This window comes from Austrofundulus limnaeus, unplaced genomic scaffold, assembly GCF_001266775.1.
Source record: "Austrofundulus limnaeus strain Quisiro unplaced genomic scaffold, Austrofundulus_limnaeus-1.0 Scaffold66, whole genome shotgun sequence".
NCBI lineage: Eukaryota > Metazoa > Chordata > Actinopteri > Cyprinodontiformes > Rivulidae > Austrofundulus > Austrofundulus limnaeus.
The window spans coordinates 1,244,638-1,259,343 of record NW_013952468.1 but is presented as its reverse complement, the minus strand read 5'-3'; the positions used below and the strand labels follow the sequence as shown (position 1 = coordinate 1,259,343).

At 39.0% G+C, this 14,706-nt stretch overlaps 1 long non-coding RNA gene across 1 annotated transcript in view; it reads left to right on the top strand.

Annotated features, from left to right (window-relative positions):
• The first annotated feature begins 8,137 nt into the window (after window positions 1–8,137).
• The window catches only part of LOC106518758 (uncharacterized), a 21,370-nt gene continuing 14,801 nt past the window's right edge, over window positions 8,138–14,706 (top strand). The window contains exon 1 of the long non-coding RNA XR_001310360.1: window positions 8,138–8,200. This is a non-coding gene — a long non-coding RNA (uncharacterized LOC106518758). The remainder of the gene's footprint in view (window positions 8,201–14,706) is intronic.

The following is a 14,706-nucleotide window of genomic DNA, read 5'->3' as shown; positions in this document are numbered from 1 at the left end:
AAAGTAAAAAATCTGACTTTTTTCATAGAATTAGGAAAAAGTCAGAATTACGACCTTAAACTCAGAATTCTGAGATTAATTCTTAAAACTCAGAATTCTGATTTTTTTTCTAAATATGAGGAAAAAAATCTGATTTCTGACATTTTTTTCTCAGAATTYTGAGATAAAAGTCAGATTAATCCTCTTTTGTATGTAATTCTGACATTTCCAGACTAACAGTGCATTAACCTTGAGCTGATGTGGATCCATTAAAGAAAAGCAAAGAGACAAAATAAAGCAGGGACTCAAGCAGCATGAAAAGTCCTCAGTTCACCTAATGTGTCTGAACTTTGTAATAAAACAAAGCAACAGCTCATTCTACAAACATCTTGTTTCCCTCTGATAAAATTAATCATATTTTCTCTCCAATAAACTCCACTCCCAAATCTCATAAACCTCCTCTAACCTTTCATAAAACTGTTTTCTAATCTTTTCATTTTGTGTTTTCTGTCTCTGTGATCCTCTTTCCTCCCTCGCCTTTCTGTTATTGTCCAGATAAGTCACGGTCGGCAGGACTTTTTTTTAAGCAAGCACAGTGAACTTTTGTTGTAAAGTTGGAGGGATTAGTGTTTGAGATTAGCAGATATAATCTCTAAATCTTATCACACCTTAATAATCACTTTCTCAGCTTCCTGAAAGCTGACCTAAAGTTTCAGACACTTTCACTGCTCATCCCTTTCTTACTGTTGACATTTCTATATTCCATTACTGAGATCGAACAGGGTTTATGTGAATATAAAAACACTTCACAACAGACAGAGCTTCAAATTCAAATAAAGTTAATTTATTCTGAGGTTTGTTTACTAAAAATAAATGCTGTGAATCTACTGGTTTTAAACATGTTGTTTATGGGTTAAATGTCTGTTCTGCTGTTAAAACCGTCAGTCTGAGTCTGATCAATTACAGAGAAAACAGAAATCAGAACAAGAGAAAAAGGTCAATGACCCTTTAATGGACAAGTGTGCACTGTAAAAAAATGAAATGCTGGATTTACTTAACCATGTTATGTTACCTGGTTCCACTTAACTGAGTTGAGTAAATTCAAAACAATATACCAGTTTTTTAGCCAAAGAACATGAGCATGTTGCTTTGAATTTACTCAACTCAGTTAAGTGGAACCAGGTAACATAACATGGTTAAGTAAATCCAACATTTCATTTTTAGAGTGTGTCTTTGTGCAGAAGTCCTCAACCTCCCTGGTTTCTGGTTCCTCTTTTTTAATGTCTTAAGGAGGAAAAACTGTTTTCAAAGTACAGCTTTATCTTGTTGGAACTTGCTTCAGAAGAGTTGCCAAGAAAGAAAAAAAAAACAAAAACTCTCAAAATAAAGTTATTTATTTGAATGTTTTTCATTTAAAAATGTCTTCTTTGTTACTTCCTGGCAAACACTAAGTCCCAACTTAGGTACACAATTACAGAGCTAATAGAGCTTTCAGCTTGATAATAGATAAAGAGTCCTTGACAGAATTGCAGAAAAAAAGTTTTAAAATGCTTTTAAAACAAGTGTAAGTTTTTCATCTGTGTTTTGGTGTACATAGACCTTGACTTCAAGAGGATAGCAGAGCTCTGAAGGATGCTCTTACATGRGATCAGGCCACTTTAAGGCTGCTTACGCATATTTTTTTGCACGTGTACCTGCTGTCTCCGAGCCACCTCTGTGTCCTCACTACACCCCACTGGACCAAAGATATTGTTTTTTTTTTCTTTCTTCTGATCACCAATTGCCAACAACCCTCCCATGTGTGTGTTCCCTTCCTCCCCTCGGTCTAATTATTTTAGCAGGCAATCTGCTGCTCAAATGGCCATTAGAGGGAAGTGCCTCATCTTTCTRATTAAGTTATCACATCAAATGTGTTTAAAAACTTGCTTTGTTTTCTCACATAAATAACTATGTGCATATGGGGGTGGTGGTGTGGGCAAGAGGCCGAGGTTTGTGGGAGCTGCCATGTTGTTTGTCCTGGAGCAGAGTCTGCACCATAACAGTATTGGACTTTAAGTTCCGCCTACACCCCCTGCACACACAAGGATGTTTACACAAGCTTTCACACAGTTGACTCCAAATTATCAGCAATTTGAACCACAATCTTGCACCAGGGCTCAGAGAATATGTGGGAATCAGTCTCAGACACTACCACAAGTCTTAACTCAATGGTTGTGTCCAAATTGAGGGGCTGCGTCCTCCGAAGGCCGCTTAAGTCACAGCGCCACGCCCAGACTCCTCTGATGAATCCTACATTTTCCCCCATTTGAGGGACAGGTCCAATAGATCCTTCTCGGTCCACTCTGTCCCATAATGCATTGCGGGCTGACCGGAGATTTTTGTTTTGCTAGCAATGGTGGACAAAACAAGAGAAAGGAGTACAGTTTTAAATAAAAATCTGGTGGTATAAAACAAACGTTTCAAGCAGTTGTGTTGTTAATGCGTTTGTCATTTGTCCAGACATATTTTTAATATTATTCTTATTCTTGTCAGAAATCTGATATAGAGAAATACATGCACATATGACAGGTCCATTAGCTCTTCAAATATGGCCTTTAAGCTAATTTTGTTATTTTATGATATTTATACTGATTTATACCACTATTTATACTACTAATACTAATATATGGATATTTTGATCATTTCTATCTATTTTTGCTTCTATTTAGCATCAACATGGTAGTTAAGTGACAGGACATACACCAGGGTAAAGGCGGTGATAAAGCAGAAGACTAGACTGTCCAAACTCCCAGACACTTTTTTCGGTCTTTGTGTCGACCAAGGACCTGGCCCACCTAGACCGAGTAGGCTGAGTCCTGAAGAGATGTCGAACAGTTTTAACTACATTTTGTCTTCTGTTAATAACTWCAGTTTATCATTTGCTCATGGCTTTTAAATACTAAGTAATGAATCTCATATTATTTGACCTAGATCTGTTGTACTTGACCCTGATCATCAAATGTTTTCAACCAGACAAACTGGTTGAAAACATTTGATGATAAGGGTCAAGGTCCAGCTTTCTCAGTGACTGTGCAAATAAGATCAGGTACAGCCAATCAGAAGGTAGGCTAATCATGACAAGGGGGAAATCCAAACACTGTATGATTCTCAGAAATTGCATAAGAAGAAGGCTTTACTATAAAATGTTAGAATCACAGAAATTAGACGAGACGCTGCTGGACGATCGAAGGTAAATATCGGTCTAGTGGTCTCCCAGATTTGCAAATCTGTTGCTCGGTGAGTTTTACRTGTAATATTTAATAAATTCTGTGTTAATTCTCATAAAGGTTGTCTCCTGTTGATCCATTTTGATTCACAAACCCAGCAAGTGTGAAAATTACCATTAACAATCCTTTGAAGGACYCAGCCCCTGAATTTGGATACAGAAAATATCTCTAAAAGTAGCTAAATATTAGCCATTTTTATGTTTTTGTCAATTAGTTCATTAAATTATTTAATATTAGTTTGATTGACAAACACACACACACACACACACACACACAGAAAAAAATATTAATGTCCACCTTTTCCATTTGGCGCTGAGTGATGATTAAATTGGGGTAAAGTTTTCACTTTCTGAGGACAAGCCATGGCAGCCTATCAATAACAGCCAAGTCAACAGATGACATGAATCTTTGTTTAGGGATCAACTGAAAGAGTTTGAGTTGTGGTCACTGCAGAAAATGGATGGCTATCTATAATGACAAKAAGAAAATGAAGAGTAAGAGATGATATGAAGGCAGAGGGGGAAAAGGAAAGAAGAAAAGAGGGAGGAGGAGGAGGAGGAGTAGGTTGGGAGGATGAAGGAAGGAAAAATGGTTCTGTCCCCTGGTTTGGGTTAGAAACACTTATAACTCAGGACCATAGATTATGACAGTCCAATCTTCTGGGCCGCTGCCTGAAAAATAACCACAAGCGCCCAGCTGCCATGCTTGCATAAAAACACATGCATGCAGAGGGAGATGGGAATAAAGTGGGGGAGACAAATGAAGGGCCAGATGAAAAAGAAAATGTGGGAAGCAATGGAATGAGAGAGGGACACAGACAGACACGAGCAGAAAACAAGGCTGAGGTGAAAAGAAAGCAAAACTGTAGGGGGGATAGATGAGAAGTAAAAGAGCCGGGGCATTGTGGGTGTGATAGGATGCTTAGTGGAAGCAGCTGAAGGGAAAATAATGAGAGAAAAAGAACAAAAGGAGCAGAGAGAAGAACGAATGAAAGAATATTTACCTGGATTTAAAGGGTAAATCTTGGCCTGTGGTGCACAGCAACAAAACAGATTTGCCTTGAGCGTGCACAATCTCAGTTAATTTAACCTTTTAGCATCTCAAAATCATTTCAGAATATTTTACAAAACAAACCAGAACAGAACAGCTCGACAACATCAGTCCTGCTACATTTAGAAAGTCTGATGCTGTAAAATGGCAATAAAATTAAAAAAAAATAATAATAAAATCTTAGRTTTTAGATCAGTTGTCTGCTTAATCAAATTAAATTTCAGTTTCAGATAGACAATGAGTTTCCAGTATAATTAAGAGGGTTTATTATTTTTGACTGGACCGAGGAAGTCGGCCCACACAGCAGATGAAAAAGAACTGCCAGCTGCCTCACAGACCACCGAAATCCATCAATCTTGTTAATTTTCTTGTCTGCATGTTGAAGCTGTCTGTTTCAGAGCCTCCATATATCACATTCTACTCGGCAAATGTTGGAGTGTGGAAAAAAACAATTAACTTTGTCCATTTTTGAAACTATAAGTGCAGAAACTTTTATATAAAATGTGAAATCAGCCTGTACTGTCAGTGCTGACTGACAGAATAGTAACTACTTTATACAAATACAAATAAAATTAATAGATAAAAAAGGCCCACAGGAATATGTCACATTATTGTTATTGTTTGTTTAATTTTCACCAGATATTGGCTCCATTTTTTGTCATTTAATTACCTTTCAGAGACACAATATGAACTAATTGTACAGAAAATGCATCTAAATGTCAAATGAGAAACTGCAGTTAAATCATGCAGCATGTGGGTCTGGTGTTAACTCAAATTGACAACAAACGTCAGGGAAAGCTGTGCGGCTGTGATCTTATTCACAAGTGAGTCATTACTGTGAAGATGTACTTTATGKTATATGAATGCTCTGACATGAAACAAACATCATTTTTCAAATGTATTCTGACAAACAAGTTGTRTAAATGACTGGTTTTAAAAATGGGATATTTTGTTGAATGTAAATAAAAACTAAATGCAATGATTTGCACATCTCTTAAACCAATACTTAATTCACATTAGAACATAGTAAACATGTAAAATGTCACGACAAAAAAAGAAAATTTGCCTTGGTTCAATTTAAAGTGGAAATATCCTGAAAAATATACTTTTTTRGCTGTTAAATACATTTCATTGTGTACAGAGATATCTTTATCTTCTGCCTGGTTCATGTTTTTCAACCTGTTCAGTTTTTTTTTCTATTTTCTATGGCATTTTATGAACTATTGTGTTGAATTATCTGTGGGGGAATTGCCAAATAACATCTGGACTTATCAACTACAATTTCCTCATYTTCATTCTCCTCTGGTTCCTGGTCAGACTCTGGTTCTGGGTCAGACTCTGGCTCCACGTGTAACTACATTTTAAATTAAATGTTTCTGTAAGCTAGAAAACRTACCCCCTGACCCAAACCGGAGTGGACCGGTCTGGAAGCCGGAGAGGGGTGGAGCTTTAAATTAACAACACACACACACCCTCATGAAAGCATAACTCCACCCAAAGGCAAATTTGAAAAATGCCAACAAAGTGGGCGGTGAGACACTGAGGGGCTCGGCCTAAAGTGTGGAGACGAGCGGGGAGTTGTGGCCAGGACAAGACATGGCAGCTAGCTTTAACATAATGTAACAAGCTAACATTTCTGAAAACATTTCTGAATGTTATAAAGACATGACTTTGTAAAAGAAAAAATAAAGTTTTATGATATACATGCAAACTCACATTTAGCTGACCAACTCATTTTAGTTCCACTTTATAAAGACCCCAAMTGAATGATTTAAATGTAAAAATGAAGGATTTAAAAGCAGGCTATGTCTACTTTAAATGAGCTTTGGTCCATGGAAGATGGCAGTGTTTTTGGTTGGTGTTTACATATTTCTTCCTCTTTGCATGATAAAGCTTTAACCTGCATTTGAGGGTGGCACARTGAACTGTATACTGAATGTACTGTCTATAAAGTGGTAAACCTCTGCCCATCTTTACTTTTTGAGAGATTCAGCTATTTTAAAATGTTTTTTATGCTTTTAATACCCAGTTCTCTTAATGACCTGTTGCCAATTAACTTAATTGKGTGTAAAATATTTCTCAAGTTGTTTCTTATTCACAACACTAACTTTTACAGGTTTTTGTTGCCCCTGTACAACAATTATGTTTCTTTTTACAAATCAGTGCATTTTTTTTATTTAACACGTCCTCATAACTTTTTTGGGAATTGTAAATGTAATAATGAACAGCATATTTACATAGATTGCATGCACATTAGTGAACTCCACAAACAGCTTTACAATGGTGGGAGTGTATRAGTGTAGAGCTGCCTGCCTCTCATTCCTTAGATTCATAARTCCAGAAGGACCTTCAACATGAAAAATACAGCTACTTTTTTCACCACCTCTCTTTACAGTTCATGTAGGAACAGCCCCACTGTTCTCTGTTTGCTGCTTCTCAAAGTATAAAGCACATCTATCTGCTGACAGTAGTTGCAATACATTGCACTACTGAGCATTCTTAAACTGTTGAAGTGGTAAATGTTTGAAGTATTACAAAAGTGTAGCTGGAGATGGAGGGTAAAGTCCAGACCTGGTTGTATTCCATACTCTTTTTTTTCTCCATCACAAAAACAGCAGTTTATAAAAGATTTTACTGGAAGGCAAAAAAAGAGAGAAAAAGATATGATGCAAAAATGGTGCTTTGGGAGTTCATTGATGATTTTTTGTCTGCTCAAAAAGCAAAAATATAAAACTAGTGTGTCTACAAAGGTGAACAGTGTTGCAACATATTATTTTATGTCACATGACGTTAAATTCCCGTGTTGAATCCAATCTGCACTGCAATAGGGTGGCACTAGGAAGGTATGAGTTGTTTTGTTGAGAATGGATTGCAGTATAGTTGTGCACTGTTAGAGATACACAAAGATGTTTCTAACTTGTAAGAAAGTAGAAATTCATGTCAGCTAATAACAGAAAATTGCCAACYTGTGCTCAGATATTGTCAGATTACTTGAAACAGTTATTTTGGTATGACATTAGCTCTTCTTAGCTCCAGCTCATTCCCAAGGCTGCAGCTCTTGAGTCTCATCTTGATCCACACATAAGATTTCCAATTTCATTTTATCTGCTTCAGGCAGTGCATCAGCTGTGCAATATGCTGACCAGTCTTTGCTTGCACCCTAATCATGGAGACATGCAAAGAAAAAAAATGCATTACTGAGGTAGAACTGCACGCATGTCATTTGCTTAGGCAGCCTCATTTAACAAAATATTAGTTTAAAATCACAGCAATACATGTAACCAGAATTACTTTCCAAAATTACAAATAAACATTGCAATACCTATTCTGAAAATGTAATTGTGCAAAAACAGCATTGCTCCACGTTTACTTATGATGGCGAGTACAAATATCTCCATCCAWACAAAAACCTGACCTGTTCTGTACCAGGAGGTGGTGACAAACATCAGATTCAGGTTGTATTCACACCGGATAATCCAGTAAACTCGGTTCGATTCTGTAACAAAAATTACTAGATTTGCTTACATTTTTAGTTGGTGTGGTTCACATTCACACTTCACTTTGTCAAAGGAATTAAACTCAGCTAACTGCCCGTTCTCCTCACCTGTGGGGGTGCTGCACCAAGAACCACTGAAGGAATCAACATGAAAACCTCAGAAGAAGACACCGAGCACAACTTCCTTCTTCACAAAATGTAAAAAAACATGGAGTAGCGTCAGTGATTTTAGGATTTATTTTTTGGTTTTGGCAAATGTGTCAAATAGTCCTCAACAATCAGCTCAGCATGAGGAAGATGAGGCGAAATCGTGGACAATATTTTCCACACAAGGAGGCTGAGACGACTCCATGTGAGGCGGCGTTCACCGATTAGGAGAGTGTGTTCAACTTCATCAACATGCAGCGAGGTATTTACAAGATATGAGTAACTTTATTACTATTATTACCCAGAATGCCCTGCGTTTTAGTCCGCTTCCTGCTTTCGGAGCAGTTACTGGTCCACTTGGCGTTCACACATGCAATCAAGCCGCACCAGAGTTCACTTCAACCAAACTGACACCTAGGTTTGGAGGTGGACTAGAGTTTGCTTTTTTTTGGTCCAAATCATAGTTCAATTACGTGTTCACACCTTMCCAGGTGAACTACACTTCCTRGACAAACAAACTRTAGTTTGATTAAAGTGGACTGAACAGGGCTGGTGTGAATCCAGGCCGCACTCAAAGTTTAGTGGCAACAAAGTGAAGCCAGTCAGGCATAAAAACTACAATAAAAACTGCATCGCTGTTGAAAACACTGTTTACACTTGGCTGAGATGTCCAAACCCAGCAGAAAAGTTGTTTTTTTTTTCATAGTATCCATGTCACTGTGAAAAATAATTGTCTTTATTGTCATTAAAGAATGAACAGTAAATGTGTATTTAAGTAGCAAATAATAATAAAGAGAAGTGACTTTGGAATAGAAAAGTGAAAAAGTACAAAAAGATAGATAGAAGTAGCTGAAGAGGTGGCGGGAGCAAAGGCGGAGGAAGGGAGGGTCAAAAAAGATGACGGGGGGAGTAATAGTTAAGAGTAATGGAGGTGAGAGGCCAGAAGATAAAAAGAATGAAGAGAATGTGGAAATGGAGAGATGTGGAGCTGGAAGGAGTGAGCAGAAGGAGCCGGCGGAGCTCATTAATGCTTATCTTGGAGGAAGGTAATATAGTGTGTGTGGAGGTGTGTGTCACTCAAACACACGCTCCATTTGCATTTCAGCTCACCTCACACATGAATCAAGGACTTTGATGAAGTGGGTGTGGCATCAGGGCCGCTTCCAAACTATGCAGATTAAATGCATATCCCAGCATGCACTTAGCGGCGAGCTCACCGTACAAGAAAATAATGAAGTTCAGGGTTTATGGTGAGAAGCTTGAGCATTTTAATTTGAGCGCTGCGCTCTTCCACTGATCTTTACATCTCTCTCTCTCTCTCTCTCTCTCTCTCTCTCTCTCTCTCTCTCTCTCTCTCTCTCTCCCCCAGCTCCCTCTACCTCTCCACACTCGTGCCATCAATCCCCGACCCTCCCCACTCACTCAGCATCTCTCACTCCATCTCGCCGTCCCTCCATCTTAGCCCTCATCAATCTACCGTCTCCACGTAGACCACACTCGTGATGCCGAACTTCTCAACTCTTCCTCTCGGCCCTAACTACCCCCTTTTCTCGCCCTCTTTCAGCGTCTCCTGCCCTGTGCTGCTCCCTCCATCAATCATGCATCCAACTCACGCACTGCCAGTCTGGACCTTTTTCTCCCCTCCGCCCACCCACTTGAGACATTAATCTCTATCAGCTGTCTTCACTCAGTAAGCTAGACAAGAGGCAGACGACTCGCTGTGCTCTCCGTCTTTGTCCTCATGTTTTCTGTCTTTCCTCCCACTTTTTTCTCTTTGCATCTTCTACGTTGACCCTGTCATTTGGTTTGTGCTACACCTACATAATAGTATTCATTCCATCCACCTACCTGTCCTCCCTCTAATTTTACCTCATTTTACTCCATTCTTCATGTTTTTGTATCGTTTCTAATCCTCTGCTTCTGCTTCATCCTAGTTTTTTTTTTCAAATCTAATCCAACTTTTCATGCTTTTCTGAAGATATTACATCTTGTTTTAATATATTTTAGTGCATAATGGGGAGACTTTTGAGAGCGCAGGAAAGGCCATTGTATAGCCGCGGCTAGGCTAAATTCACCTGACTTCATCTCGAAATTGAGAGAATTCGTCATTTCTCTCCCGTGTAATTTAAATGTCTGATTTGGACTGTTGGTCATACAAATTAGGCCATTAAACACTGTCACATATCTCCCGCTTCATAAAACGGCACATTTTTCACCATTCCACAACATTTCACAGATGAAATACTTAACTCGGTAATTATAAAAATTTGATTTTTTTTTTTTGCAAATTACTTTGCAGTAAAAATAATTGTTAGACTAAATAAACTCTGTCATTAGCCTCGCTAATTAAACACTGTAGGAGACTAAAACATAAAAACCTAATAATTTATTGAAGAGTTTTTATACCTTGTCCATTTTGTTGCATATAATAAGGAAAAGAGTATAAAAAACAGGGTTAGAACTCCAAAGCATTTTCAGAATTCTCCTTTGAGATTCTGGTCTTTGTTGTGTAACAAAAATGTCTGCAACCCACATCCCAGGTGTGGTACAGGTTCGGATGTAAACCTGTAAATGTAAGTCTACTACAGACACGCTGGTCTGAGGACACCCGGGAAGCTGTCCAGCAGGTTTCAGTTGCATCCATCAAAAGTACCTCTTCATTTTATTTCTGTCTATCCATCCGCACTCCTTCACCTCCATCTTTCATGTTTTCTTTTTCAAACTCCAACTCGTCTCCTTTTAACCTTTAAGCCACCCTGGCTYTGTGCTCTCCATCCATCTTCTCTCCATTCAACTTTCCTTTTCAATCGTCTCCATCTACCTAAAGATTTCCTTCTGCTTGTCCGTCTCCTTGCTTCACTGTCCCCTCCATTTATCTCCCTTTAAACCTGCTTCTCATCCTCTCTTTTTTTTCTGAATTTCTCCCTCATTGAGCACTTTCTACCCTTTTCTCAGCATGCTGCTTTGGATGTTATTACCTCTTCCTCCCCCTTCTGTGTCAGCTACTCTTCACTGTTTTTTTTTTTTTTTTTATCTGCTCCTCTAAGAGCTATTGTGCATCACACAGATAGCTTTTTTTTTGTGCCGGTTTTACATCGGAATCCAGGAGTTTGTTTGTTCTCGTGCAGATGTCAGATGTTTTGTGTGCTTTAACTGGCATAATGAGCACGCTTCTGGCTGTTTATCTTCATCAACCTTGACTTTGATTTAACTAGTGATTTGAATTTGATGTGGATTTAAGTGGGGAAATCAATACTGGATCAGAGCTTTCATCTGGATTCTTCCAGTCAATCAGTTTAATGGAGCGAGTATTTAGGAGCACAACCTCTCTTGTACAATCAGTGTGTTTCATTTGGGGAAACACAGTGAGTGCACAAGCAATCTTCTGCCCTCCTCTCAAACTTCCACCAGCCCGGCTATCATGTCACTTTTTTTGTGAGCTGCGTACATGTGCGTTCGGCAAGTGTTGGATGCACACGGGCGTGTTTGTGTGACATTTAATGCCATGGCCCTCACTGGCAGGCTCTTCATTACACTGCACTCAGTCTAATTTCACTGGGGCCTGCAGCCGTTTGAAACCAGGCCAAACAGTCAATGAGAGATGAAAAGAGGAAGAGGAGGAGGGAGGAGGAGACAAGGGGAGAGGTGAAACTCCGAATGGCTTGTTGATATTAAACTGCAGCTGCTCTGACATGATGCAGCTGTATTTTATCCACACGCATGCACAAACAGGCTCACAGGCACATCCATGTCCGCCGCCTCCCACCGAGCTCTGCGTTCATCCAATTCACTGAATTAAACGCTGAAGAATGTTTCTTTTCTTTACCTCCTGAACCCTTCTTCCTCCTTTTTTTCCTCTCTTCTTCTCTCCTTTGCACTCTCTGTCTTTCAGCAAGAAGGATAAGCGTGAAGATTAATTTCCTAGTTTTCCCCAGAGCGTTGGAGAAGCAGCCACTTGTCTTTGGAGCATAGCTTTGGAGAAGCACGCTGAATATTATTACTACTTTTTATTTTTATTGGAAAAGAACAAGATAAACAGCAAAAGGAGGAACATCTGGGGTGAAATGAATAGATGCTGGTGAAATTAGAACTGTGAAGGCAAATCAAAATGACCAGAAGAAAAGTAGAAACAGTAGCTGTCCCCATTATGACTTGGACCAATATATATATATATATATATATATATATATAATTCATTATCAGTGATTTTTATACTTAGACATTTGCTTTTGATGTCTTCTGTCAGAAGATAAAGCTCTTGGAGACACCTGTGGCAATAATTCAGAGGAACAAACTGAAGACGCCCACTGTCACTTTGTAACTATTCTAAGAACAAATTTTTAGATCATGTTAAAAACTCACATGACAGAGCGCCACTGCACCTCATACGAGAAACATCAGAAGACATTGTGGAGACCTTTGGGGGGGCTCTGTCATGATTACCATTTACTATAATCACTGTTCAGTGAGATGGTGTCTTCAAAGAAAAATATAGAGCTGCAAGGTCCGAACCATGAACGATTGTTGTCTCGAGCTGCTGGTGGGTTTGGTCGTGTAACACGGTGGTACACCTGGGAGCAGAAAACGGGAGTGTGGCAGACGGGGGGTGGTCTCTTGTCAAAGCCCTCCTGCAGCAACAGAAGTTATCAAAATCAATGTTTTTCTGAGGTTTTTTACCTGTGTAAAATGTATTTATGAAACCCCACACACAAAGCGTGGGTCATATATGATACCGCTATGCAGTATCTAGTTGTCTAACATAATTAAATAACAGTTTGGTTGTTTGAATACTTTAAAAAAATTTGAATCTGCTGTAACAAGTGAACGACAGCTGTCAATCTTCATGAAGCCATTTGACAGGACTGCATCCTCACCATCAGCTTGAGTCCAACCTGTAATCCAGATTCGCAGCAGTGGAGGCGAAACCTCAACCGGCTTCTTGTTTTAACACAACTGGAAAGAAATCTGGTGTATTTTTGTCTCAGAACAAACTGGGGACACGTGTTTGAAAACTCCAGCTGTGTTTCTTTTATTGATAGATGCTGAGAGGCTGCTGTCTTTAAAAGTCATGAAATAAGGTGAGAGCAACCTCTAAGACTCTGCACAAGTCAGAGTGTTGACTTTAAAACGATTGACAGGTCGTTGTTGTTTTTTTTAAACAAATCCTTCAGTTTTGACGTGCAATCCTGTCTGAGCTGAGCTCCGTTTTTTCGTCATCAGACGGGGCTAGTATCTAATTTTATTTTGCTGCCACAAAAACAGCAAAGTGAGAAACAACAGGAGGGGAATAGCATTCATCTGTCTTTTTTTTTCTCAGCTGTCTCATTTTCTTTCTTGTTGACTGTTTGTTTTCCACTTCAAAATTTTTATTTAACTTTGCCACACTCTGGTTTTCTTTTTTCAACCACCTTCCTCTTCGTGGCTTTTTTTCTCAGATCTCAACAAAGAAAATAATTTTAAAAAAGCACTCTCTATCACTCTCCTCCTCCACCGTTGCTTCACTCTCCTCTGACAGGCCTTTAATTTGTTTCTCAGACAGCTTTTCACCTTGATCGAGACACTAAATCCTCCAATTAAATCACTCAAATTGGTGCTGTGGGCACAGCCAGAGGATGGAAGGGTGAGGAGCAGCAAAGGTGATATATACTACACTGTCATAAACCACCTTTGTGTGTGTATGTGTGTGTTTTGACAGAAGGGATTGGCCATAGCTAGTGAGCTTAGTCCATCTGTCAGAAGGTCCCAAGCCCAAGGCTAAAGGTGCTATCTGTCATGCCAGATGACACACAGAGTGGGAGTCTGTGACGATGGAGGGGGGTTATCATATCACAGCAGCTATAGGAAGGGAGCTGCAGCAAGGGAAGCAGGGAGGACCACAATGAGGGAGAAATGAAATTAGAGAGGAGTGGGACAGGACACAAGATTGTTCGAAATGTGATTTACTGTAAAACAAGAATGGGAAAATGGAATTCAGAGGTGGATTAGAAATAACGACTAAGAAATTGTGCAGTGGAGCAGCATGGAAAGAAGCAAAAAGATTATAAAACAGAGAAAAGGCAGACTAAGGGGAGGGTGAGCGGCACACCGGACTGGATTTAAATCAGGAAMATAAGCAGGTATAAGGTGAGGTAAGAACTAAAGTATGACCAATGATAGGTAGGAGGGATGAAAAACAGAAGGATGGCTGGGAATGAACAGAAGAAGGAACCCAAGGTGGAGGAATGTGGCGTTAAAATCAGAAAAGATTTGCTTGGCTGTTCCTTCAAGAACCCGCCACACACACACACAGACACACACATTCCCCACAAACGCGAGGTGTAACTCTTTTTTCAATTACATGTGACAGCTGCTGTCCTCCTGATCCATGCAGCCTCTGTGGCAATGGTGACAGGAATTATGGTGGAGCAGGCAGGTGAGTCAGGAGGGAGAAGTGGGAGGAAGGTGCTAAAATGGACAGGAAACCAACTCTAAGTAAAATATGTGTAGGGTTGTGGGAAAATATCACAAGCCAGAKGATCTTAAATACATTCTGATTAATGTTTAAGCAGAAATTTATACACTGCTCTAAAAAAATAAAGGGAACACTCAAATAACGCATCCTAGATCTGAATAAATGAAATATTCTCGTTGAATATTTTGTTCTGTACACTGAAAAAAAAGATTTTTGGGTGTAGTAATATTTATTTAATTATTCTTTTAAATGTTAAAAAAATATCAAAATTTCTAAACTACCAGAATTTACTAAATAAACATTATGCATTATATGAT